This window comes from Pongo abelii, chromosome 10 (genome assembly GCF_028885655.2).
Source record: "Pongo abelii isolate AG06213 chromosome 10, NHGRI_mPonAbe1-v2.0_pri, whole genome shotgun sequence".
NCBI classification, from domain to species: Eukaryota; Metazoa; Chordata; class Mammalia; order Primates; family Hominidae; genus Pongo; species Pongo abelii.
Genome location: NC_071995.2, coordinates 8,433,910 through 8,444,018, shown reverse-complemented (window position 1 = coordinate 8,444,018; position 10,109 = coordinate 8,433,910). Strand labels below are relative to the sequence as shown.

The 10,109-nt window shown below is 42.0% G+C and overlaps 1 protein-coding gene across 8 annotated transcripts in view; it reads right to left on the bottom strand.

The window, feature by feature from the left end:
* Nucleotides 1-10,109, bottom strand: part of CLEC6A (C-type lectin domain containing 6A) — an 81,285-nt gene that overhangs the window by 19,109 nt on the left and 52,067 nt on the right. The gene's annotated exons all lie outside the window — the stretch shown is intronic.

The window sequence follows — 10,109 nt, the reverse complement described above, 5'->3', positions numbered from 1 at the left end:
GGAATTATAAGAAGACACCTGGCTAACCAGCTGTTTACTTCCTGCGGGTGTGCAGGCTGTGGCCGTCTTCCTTGCTGTTGCTCTTCTCATTGGAGAAGATGGCCCTGGAGATGGTGCTGAAGGACCTGCGGCATCTGTGGGCCTGTTTGCTGTGTTCACTGGTCAAGGTACTATAGACCAGTTTGAATATGATGGTTGTGACTATTGTGATACATATCTACAGATGAAGGGTAACTGAGAGATGCTATATGGCTGCACCAGCTCCTCCTTTGATGGAATCATTGCGATGATGAGTCCAGAGGACAGCTGGGTCTCCAACTGGCAGCAAGTCAATAACTTTAAGCCAGGTGTATATGCGGTGTCAACCACTGGTTGCTTGCCCCAAGGAACCATGCAGGAGCTGAAAAGTTGAGGAGTGGCCTACAAATCCAAAGACACAGCTACAAAGACCAGATGCAGGGCTGCCAGCATCTTTGCTCTCCACCTCCTGCCTCTGCTTATTTTTTATTCTGGAACTAAATGGGCAGAGCTTCCAATGCTTCCTGCCCTCCAATTCAGACTCAGCCAACTGTTGAGAGAGCAGCACATCCTTTTATCATTTTACCTTATTTGGACTACAGGTGGGGGTGGGAGGGATTTGGGTTGGTGGATTAATAGATGGAATTGAGGAGACAGTAGGATGCTGATTTTCCTACCTGGGGCCCAAGGCTGCGCCTTGCTCATGCAGAGGTCTAGGTCAAATGTCAATAAATATAAACCTCTAGAAAGTTCTTAAGGCCATGACACCTGACTCGCCTCCCTCTTCCTTTCTCTTAGGCACAGTAAGAGCTTATTTGCCCTATAAGATACCTTCCCAGAGCAGCAAAGCCCCTTCTACTCCCTCTTGACTGTCTCAGCCTCCAGGATTGCAGCCTTTGTAGTGTGCTTCCTTGCTTCCTGTCAGAAGGTGCTGTCCAGAGGCTCAGTAACCCCATCAGCTTGGTGGCCCCGGTGTCTTGCGCTTGTATCCTTCTGCCCTCAAGACCTGGCACAGCAGTATCCCTTGAAGAAATCCTGAGGCTTTGTAGTGCTCCTTGCTCCTTGACCATGTTTAATAATTCTTTTCCCCCTCTGCTCGTCTGTTTTCTTCTCTTTACTGCTCTTCCTATATCTTGGGCCAGTCTCACACACTCACATTTTACATTTTCCTGGCTGGAGACCCTTGGGCCTTGGCCGACTGCTGGGTCCTAGTCTGCCTTGTTTGTGCCCCTGTAGGAGGCAGGTCCTTTTCTCCTCTGGCCCAGTAGGGGACCTTGGGTAACATCCCATTTTTCCGCCGAGGTGAGTTATTTGTTTTAGGATAAAAAATGTACTACAAATTCTCATTTACTTAAATTTCCACAGAAATCCTGTTAGTGTCCCCATTTTGATTTCCCTAAGTTCCTTGTTCTCCCTCTGTAAAAAGAGAATGATTACACCTTGCCTGTTTACCTCAGGAATGTTGTGACTGTAGAAACGAAGCTATGTGAAAATTATGCAGCCATAAAAAAATGATGAGTTCATGTCCTCTGTAGGGACATGGATGAAGCTGGAAACCATCATTCTCAGCAAACTATCGCAAGGACAGAAAACCAAACACCGCATGTTCTCACTCATAGGTGGGAATTGAACAATGAGAACACATGGACACAGGAAGGGGAACATTACACACTGGGGACTGTTGTGGGGTGGGGGGAGGGGGGAGGGACAGCATTAGGAGAAATACCTAATGTAAATGACGAGTTAATGGGTGCAGCACACCAACATGGCACATGTATACATATGTAACAAATCTGCACGTTGTGCACTTGTACCCTAGAACTTAAAGTATAATTAAAAAATTAAAAAATAATAATAAAAAAAAAAGAGAGACGAAAGAGTTCTCCAGAAGGCAGCCATCTGCAAGGCTAGTAGAAAGCCCTCACTGGTAAAGTGGCTAATTTGACAGGACTCCAAGAACAAATTTACATCATTTGAAGGAGGACACTTTGGGATTCATCACAGAAGCAACATGACCCACAGAGAGCAAAGAAGAGTGAGATAGGACAGCTGCCTACCCAGGATTGGCATGGAGCCAAAGGAGGCTCCCCACAATGGGGAAATGATGAGTGACAGTCCCCAGGGACCCACACTTCTGCCATGCTGGCACTCTGTTCTGAGACTTCCAGCTATTAGAACTGTGAGAAATAAATGTCTTGCTTTCATACCAACCAGTCTATGGTATTCTGTTACAGCGGCCCAAGCTCACTAAGACAAGTACGTAACAGCTTAGAGATCCTTTAAGAAAGATCTCTACAATTTCCAGGATATAGCCCTTTCCCTGAATTCTTCCCTAAACTACAATATTACTTTAATTATATGTGTGTATATATATTCTGTGATCTTGAGTGAAATACTACTTTACTATGTTAAATTGGGGATGGGAGGAGGTAAAATTATAGATTTGGCAATCCGTATATTTTCCAGCACTGTCAGTCACTACAAGAAGTATTCCAATAGCAACAATAGCACTAACCCACAAACTCGGATACGCAACCCTGGAAACTAGATTTTTGGTTAAAGTAATATTTATTTCTATCAAAAGGACCTGGGACTCCTACAGAATACATAAATCCTGCTTAGAACAGGAAAAAAATAGAATAGGTCCGGTACACTCTGTTGTTCTCAGAAAGTGACTATAATTTCAAAAATATGAGGGAAACCCTACTCTAGAAACTTCTCAGAGCTGAATGAAAAGCTGTGTCCAAGACAGTTAAGATTACAAAAAGACAATATGAACAATAAGCAAAACCTCCATTAACCTTTATTTTTGATTTGAAGAAGACGTGACACAGCTGTTAATTAAATCCTAACATCTTCCTAGGTAATAGAAATCAGGCTTGTTAAGGCAAAAAAAAAAAAAAGGGAGAGAGAGAGAGATTCTGTAGTAAAAACACAATCTTTATCACAGGTAAAAGGTAAAGTGGTTAATTTGACAGGACTGCAAGAACAAGTTTACAAAATTTGAAGGAGGACACTTTGGGATTCATCACAGAAGTAACATAACCCACAGAGAGCAAAGGAGAGTGAGACAGGACAGCTGCCCACCCAGGATTGGCATGGAGCCAAGGGAGGCTCCCCACAACAAGGAAATGATGACTGAATGACAGTCCCTAGGGACCCACACTTCTGCCATGAACCTGTACAATCCTGGGCACAGGAGATCCCCCTGACACTCCCCCGAGCCCTGCCCTCCACCAGGCGTGCACTTACATGGAGAGCTGCATTGGGTCGAATTCATGGTGCTGAGGAGCAGACAGCCTACAGGCCTCTGCTAAACCTTGCCAGGCAAAGCCCACTGGCCTGGGCCCCCAGCACAGCCACTCTGTCCCCGCCTGAGGACTTGGGCTGGTAGCAGCTCTGCATTTCTATGGGATGGAGCTCCCAGAGGTAACACAACAGGAGCACCTTTTTTTTTGCCACTTCCATAGCCCCCACCCCTACTGCCTTCAGGCTGGGAAGAGAGTGAAGAGCCTAAGGACTATCACAGACCTCCAGCATAGAACAACTGCCTTACAGAAAAGTGGCCACACTGTTTTCCATGCAAGTTCATGTGCCTGCTACTCCTCACTAGGCAGGGCCTCCCCACCTTGAGCCCTCAGCACAGCTGCCCTGCCTTGACCTAGGCACTTCAGGTGGTGGCAGCTCTGCATTTCTCTGGGGAGGAAATCCCAGAGGCAAACCACAGGTTCTCTACATTGCCATGGCAGCATACTAGTCTTGCTGCTCTCGGGCTGGGGAAGGAACAAAGAGACTGATTGCTTTCCTGGCACCTCCAGCATGCTACAGCCACCACATGAGGAGGAGCCGAGTCTTTCTTCCCTGTGAGTCCCTTGCCCCCTACTCTCTACCAGGCAGGTCTCCCATCTTGGGCCCGCAGCATGGTATCTCCACCTCCAGCTGGGCATTCCCATTAGTTGTGGCTCTGTATCACTCTGGGGTGGAGTTCTCAGAGGCCACTGACAGCCACTTTGCCACTGTCACTGCAGTGGTACTGCCCTTGCTGCCCTTGGGCTAGGGAACAAACATGGAACACAGACTCTGATTGCTTTGCTGGCACCTCCAGCATACACAGCCACCATACAGAGGTGAGCCAGTCTCTCCTTCCTGTGAGCCCCTGAACCCCTGCTCTTCACTAGGCAGGGCCTTGGGCTTGGGCCCATAGCGTAGCCACCCCATCTCCAGCTGAACATTCCCACTGGCAGCAGCCCTGTGTCTCTCTGGGGTGGAGTTCCCAAAAGCAACTGACAGCCCCTCTGCCACTACCCACTGCAGTGGTATCTACCCATGCTGCCACTAGGCTGGGGAAGGAACAAAGAGCCTGAATGCTTAGACCTTCAGAATGCCACAGTCACACTACAGAGGAAAGGCCAGACTGTCTTCCCCATGAGCCTCATGCCCCTGCTGCTCTTCACCAGGCAGGGGCCCCCGGCTTGGGCTCACAATACAGCCACCTCACCCCATGCTGATCTTTCTGATTGGAAGCAGCTATGCTCTTCTCTGAGTGGAGCCCATGCAGACGAGTGACAGGCCCTTTGCCATTGCCACTGCCAAGGTTCCTGGCCCTGCTGCCCCCAAGCAGGGAAGGGGACAAAATGCCTGAGCTCACCCCAGAGCTGTGCTGAGCAGCCTGGAAATGCCATGCCAAGATCTGTGGCCACTAATCTCAAGTATGAGGGAAGCCCATAGTATCAGAGCACTGAGAGAGAGCACAGCTACAAATGTGAGGAAACACAGAGGAGCCACATGGATGATCAACAGCCTGCCTGCCAGTCATTATGCTTAGGCACCATCTATTAGATCCCAGCCCAAACTTCAACAACAAAAATACTTTGCTAACATACCTCCCTGTGAAACCAAGAACAAGAATTCAGCCACAAATAAAGATCCCGTGCAAAGCCTCAGTCCTCTGAAAACATCCAGAAATGAAGCCAACTGACTATACTAATTACACCACAGTTAAAGGAACATCAGCCCACACAGATGAGAAAAAAAACTGGCACAAGAAATCTGGCAACTCTAAAAGCCAGAGTGTCTCCTTACCTCCAAACAACCACACTACCTCTCCAACAATGGTTCTTAACCAGGAGTGGCAGGCATAAAAATCAGAATCTAGGTGGCAATGAAGTTAATTGAGACTCAGGAGAAAGTTGAAAACCATTCCAAGGAACCTACAAAATCCAGTAAAACAATTCAAGAGATGAAAGACAAATTAGCTATTTTAAGAAGGAACCAAGTTGAGCTGATATGGATGAAAAGCTCAATTCAAGAATTTCATAACACAATTAGAACTATTAACAGCAGACTAGATCAAGTTGAGGAAAGAATTTCGGAGCACGGAGACCAATTCTTTGAATTAATTCAGTCAGACAAAAATAAAGAAAAAAGAATTTACAAAATGAACAAAACCTCTGGGAAATATGGGATTATGTAAACATACCAAATCTATAACTCATTGGTGTCTCAGAAAGAGAAGGAAAAAGAGCATGCAACTGGGAAAAAATATTTGAGAGTATTGTCCATGAAAATTCTAACTAGAGAGGTTGACATTCAAATCCAGGAAATTCAGAGAACCCCTGCAAGATACTATACAAGACAACTATCCCCAAGACACATAGTCATCAGATTCTCCCAGGTCAACATAAAAGAAGAAAATATTAAAGGCAGCTAGAGAGAAGGTACAGGTAACATACAAAGGGAAACGCTTCATGCTAAAAGTGAACCTTTCAGCAGAAACCCTACAAGCCAGAAGAGATTGGGGGCCTATATTCAACATTCCTAAAGTAGATAATTTTTAACCAAGAATTTCATATTCAGCCAAACTAAACTTCATAAGTGAAGGAAAAATAGAATCCTTTTCAGACATGCAAATGCTAAGGGAATTTGCTACCATCAGCCCTGCCCTATCAGAGATCCTTAAGGGAGTACTAAACATGGAAAGAAAAGACCATTACTGGTTACCACAAAAACACATTCAAGAACATGGACCATCGGCACTATAAAGCAAATACACAGTGAAGTCTACATGACAACCAGCTAACAACATGATAACAGGATCAAATCTGCACATATCAATATTAACCTTGAATGTAAACAGGCCGAACACCCTATCAAAAGGCACAGAGTGGCAAGTTGGATAAAGAAGCAAGAACCAACTGGCTGCTGTCTTCAAGAGACGCATCTCACATGCAATGACACCAATAGGCTCAAAGTAAAGAAACAGAGAAAAACCTACCAAGCAAACAGAAAACAAAAAAGAAGCAGGGGTTGCGATTCTTATTTCAGACAAAACAGACTTTAAACAAACAATGATCAAAAAGGACAAAGAAGAGCATTACAAAATGCCCTAGATGATTCAACTCAATGAGAAAATTTAACTATCCTAAATATATATGTGGCCAACACTGGAACACCCAGATTCATCAAATAAATTGCTAGAGACTTAAGAAGAGACTTAGATAATGACACAATAGTAGTGGGAGACAACAACACCCCACCAACACTATGGGACAGATCATCAATGCAGAAAACTAAAAAAGATATTCAGGATGTGAACTCAACATTTGACCAAATGGACCTAACAGACATCTACAGAGCTCTTCATCCAAAAACAACATAATATACATTCTTCTTATCGCCACATGGCACATACTGTAAAATCAACCACACACTCAGCCATTCTCCACAAATTCAAAAACACTGAAATCATACCATCCACACTTTCAGTCCACAGTGCAATAAAAATAGAAATAAATACTAAGAAGATTGCTCAGAACTATACAATTACATGGAAATTAAACAATTGGCTCCTGAATAACTTTTGGGTAAACAATGGAATTAAGGTAGAAGTCAAGAAATTTTTAAAAACTAATGAAAACAAAGATACAACATACCAGAATCACTGAGACAGCTAAAACAGTGTTAAGAGGAAAGCTTATGCCACTAAATGCTCACATTAAAAAGTTAGAATGAACTCAATTTAATAACTTAACATCATGACTAAAAGAACCAGAGAAACAAGACCAAACCAACCCTAAAGCTAGCAAAAGAAACACCATAAGCAAAGTCAGAGCTGAATTGAATAGAATGGAGATGAGAAAAACCATACAAAAGGTTAATGAAAGCAAAGGTTGGTTTTTTTGAAAGAATAAATAAGATTGGTATACCACCGGCTAGGCTAACAAAGAAAAAAAAGAGAAGATCCAAATAAATGCAATCAGAAATGACAAAGGGGGTGTTACCACTGATACCACAGAAACACAAAAAACCCTCAGAGGCTGTTATGAACATCTCTATGCACACACACTAAAAAAACCTAGAAAAAATGGATAAATTCCTGAACACATAAAACCTCCCAAGATTGAATCAGGAAGAGACTGGATCCCTAAACAGATCAATAACGAGTACTGAAATTGAGTCAGTAAAAAAAGCCTACCAACAAGAAAAAGCACAGGACCAGATGGATTCACAGCCAAATTCTACCAGATGTATAAGAAAGAGCTGATACCATTCCTACTGAAACTATTCCACAAAATTGAGCAGGAAAAATTCTTTCCTAACTCATTCTATGAGGCCAGCATCATTCTGATACCAAAACCTGACAGAGACACAACGAACAAAGAAAACATCAGGCCAATATTCTTGATCAACTTAATGCAGAAATTCTCAACAAAATACTAGCAAATTGAATCCAGCGGCACATCATAAAGCTAATCCACTACAATCAAGTAGGCTTTATCTTTGGGATGCAAGGTTGGCTCAACATACATAAATCAATAAATATAATTCATCATATAAACAGAACTAAAACCAAAAACCACAGGATCATCACAACAAACAAAAGGCTTTCAACAAAATTCAACATCCATTCATGTTAAAAACTCTCAACAAACTAGGCATTGAAGGAACATACCTCAAAAAATTAAGAGCCATCTATGACAAGTCCACAGCCAACATTATACTGAATGGACAAAAGATGAAAGCATTGCCCTTGAAAAGTGGAATGAGACAAGGATGCCAACTCTCACCTCTCCTATTCAACACAGTACTGGAAGTCATAGCCAGAGCAATCAGGCAACAAAAGGAATTAAAAGGCACTCAAGTAAGAAGAGAGGAACTCAAACTATCTCCCTTCACAGATTGTATACTGTTCTATACCTAGCAATCCTCATAGTTTCTGCCCAATGTGTCCTAGATCTGATAAACAATTTCAACAAAGTTTTAGAATACAAAATCAATGTACAAAAATCAGGAGCATTTCTACACACCAATAGTACCCAAGATGAGAGCCAGGTCATGAACACAATCCAATTCACAATAGCCAGAAAAAGAATAAAATACCTGGGAATACAGCTTCCCCACTGGGAAAGTGAAAGTTCTCTACAAAAATCACAAACCACTGCTCAAGGAAATCAGAGATGACACAAACAAATGGAAAAACATTCCATGCTCATGGATAGAAAGAACCAATACTGTTAAAGTGGCCACACTGCCCAAAGCAATTTACACATTAAATACTATTCCTATCAAGCTACTAATGATATTCTTCACAAAATTAGAAAAAAAAACTATTTAAAAAGTCATATGGAACAAAAAATGAGCCTGAATAGCCAAAGCAATCCTAACAGAAAGAACAGGTCTGGAGACTGGAGACATTGAGCTACCTGACTTCAAGCTATATTACAAGGCTACAGTAAGCAAAAAGAGTGTGGTACTTTTACAGAAACAGACAGATAGACCAATGGAACAGGTTAGAGAACCAAGAAATAAAGCTGCACACCTACAACTATCTAATCTGCAACAAAGCTGACATTAACAAGCAATAGGGAAAGGATTCCCTATTCAATAAATGGTGCTGGGATAACTGGCTAGCCATATGCAAAAGATTGAAACTGGACCCTTACCTTTCACTACATACAAAAATCAACCCAAGATGAATTAAAGTCTTAAATGTAAAATCTAAAACTATAAAAACCCTAGGAGAAAACTTAGGAAATACCATTCTGGACATCAGCCCTGGCAAAAGTACCATGACAAAGTCTCCAGGAGCAATTGCAACAAAAACAAAAATTGAAAAGTGGGAACTAATTAAACTAAAGAGTTTCTGAACAGCAAAAGAAACTAACAGAGTAAACAGACAACCTACAAAATGGGAGAAAATGTTTGCAAACTATGCATCTGACAAAGGTCTATTATCCAGAATCTATAAGGAACTTAAATCAACCAGCCAAAAAACAAAAAATCCCATTTAAAAAATGGGCAAAGGACATGAACAGATACTTCTCAAGAGAAGATATAAATGGTCTACAGGCATATGAAAAAATGCTCAATATTACTAATCATTAGGGAAATGCAAATCAAAACCATAATGAGATATCTCACACCAGTCAGAGTGACTATTAAAAAGCCAAAAATAACAGATGGTGAGGTTGCTGAGAAAAGGGACTGCTGATACACTGTTGTGTATCATGTGAATATAAATTGGTTCAGGCATTAAGGAAAGAAGTCTGGCAATTTCTCAAAGAACTTAAAATAGAACTGCCATTTGATCTAGTAATCCCATTACTGGGTATATACCCAAAAGAATATAAATTATTCCACCATAAAGACACATGCATATATATGTTAATCTCAACACTTTTCATAATTGCAAGGACATGGAACAAGCCTAGATGCCCATCAATAGTGGACTGAATAAATAAAATGTGCATGAAATACTATGCACCCATAAAGAAGAATGGAATTATGTCCTTTGCTACAATATGGATGGAGCTGAAGTTCATTACGCTAAGCAAATTAACACAGGAATGGAAAAACAAATATCGAACGTTCTCACTTATAAGTGGAAGCTAAACATTGAGTACACATGGACACAAAAAAAGGACACAATAGACACTGGAGCCTACTTGAGGGTGGAGGATGGGAGGAGGGTGAGGATTAAAAAATCATCTGTCAAGTATTATGTTGCTTATCTGAGAGGCAAAATTATCTGCACACCAAATCCCTATGACATGCAATTTACCCATGTAACTAACCTTCACATGTACCCCTTG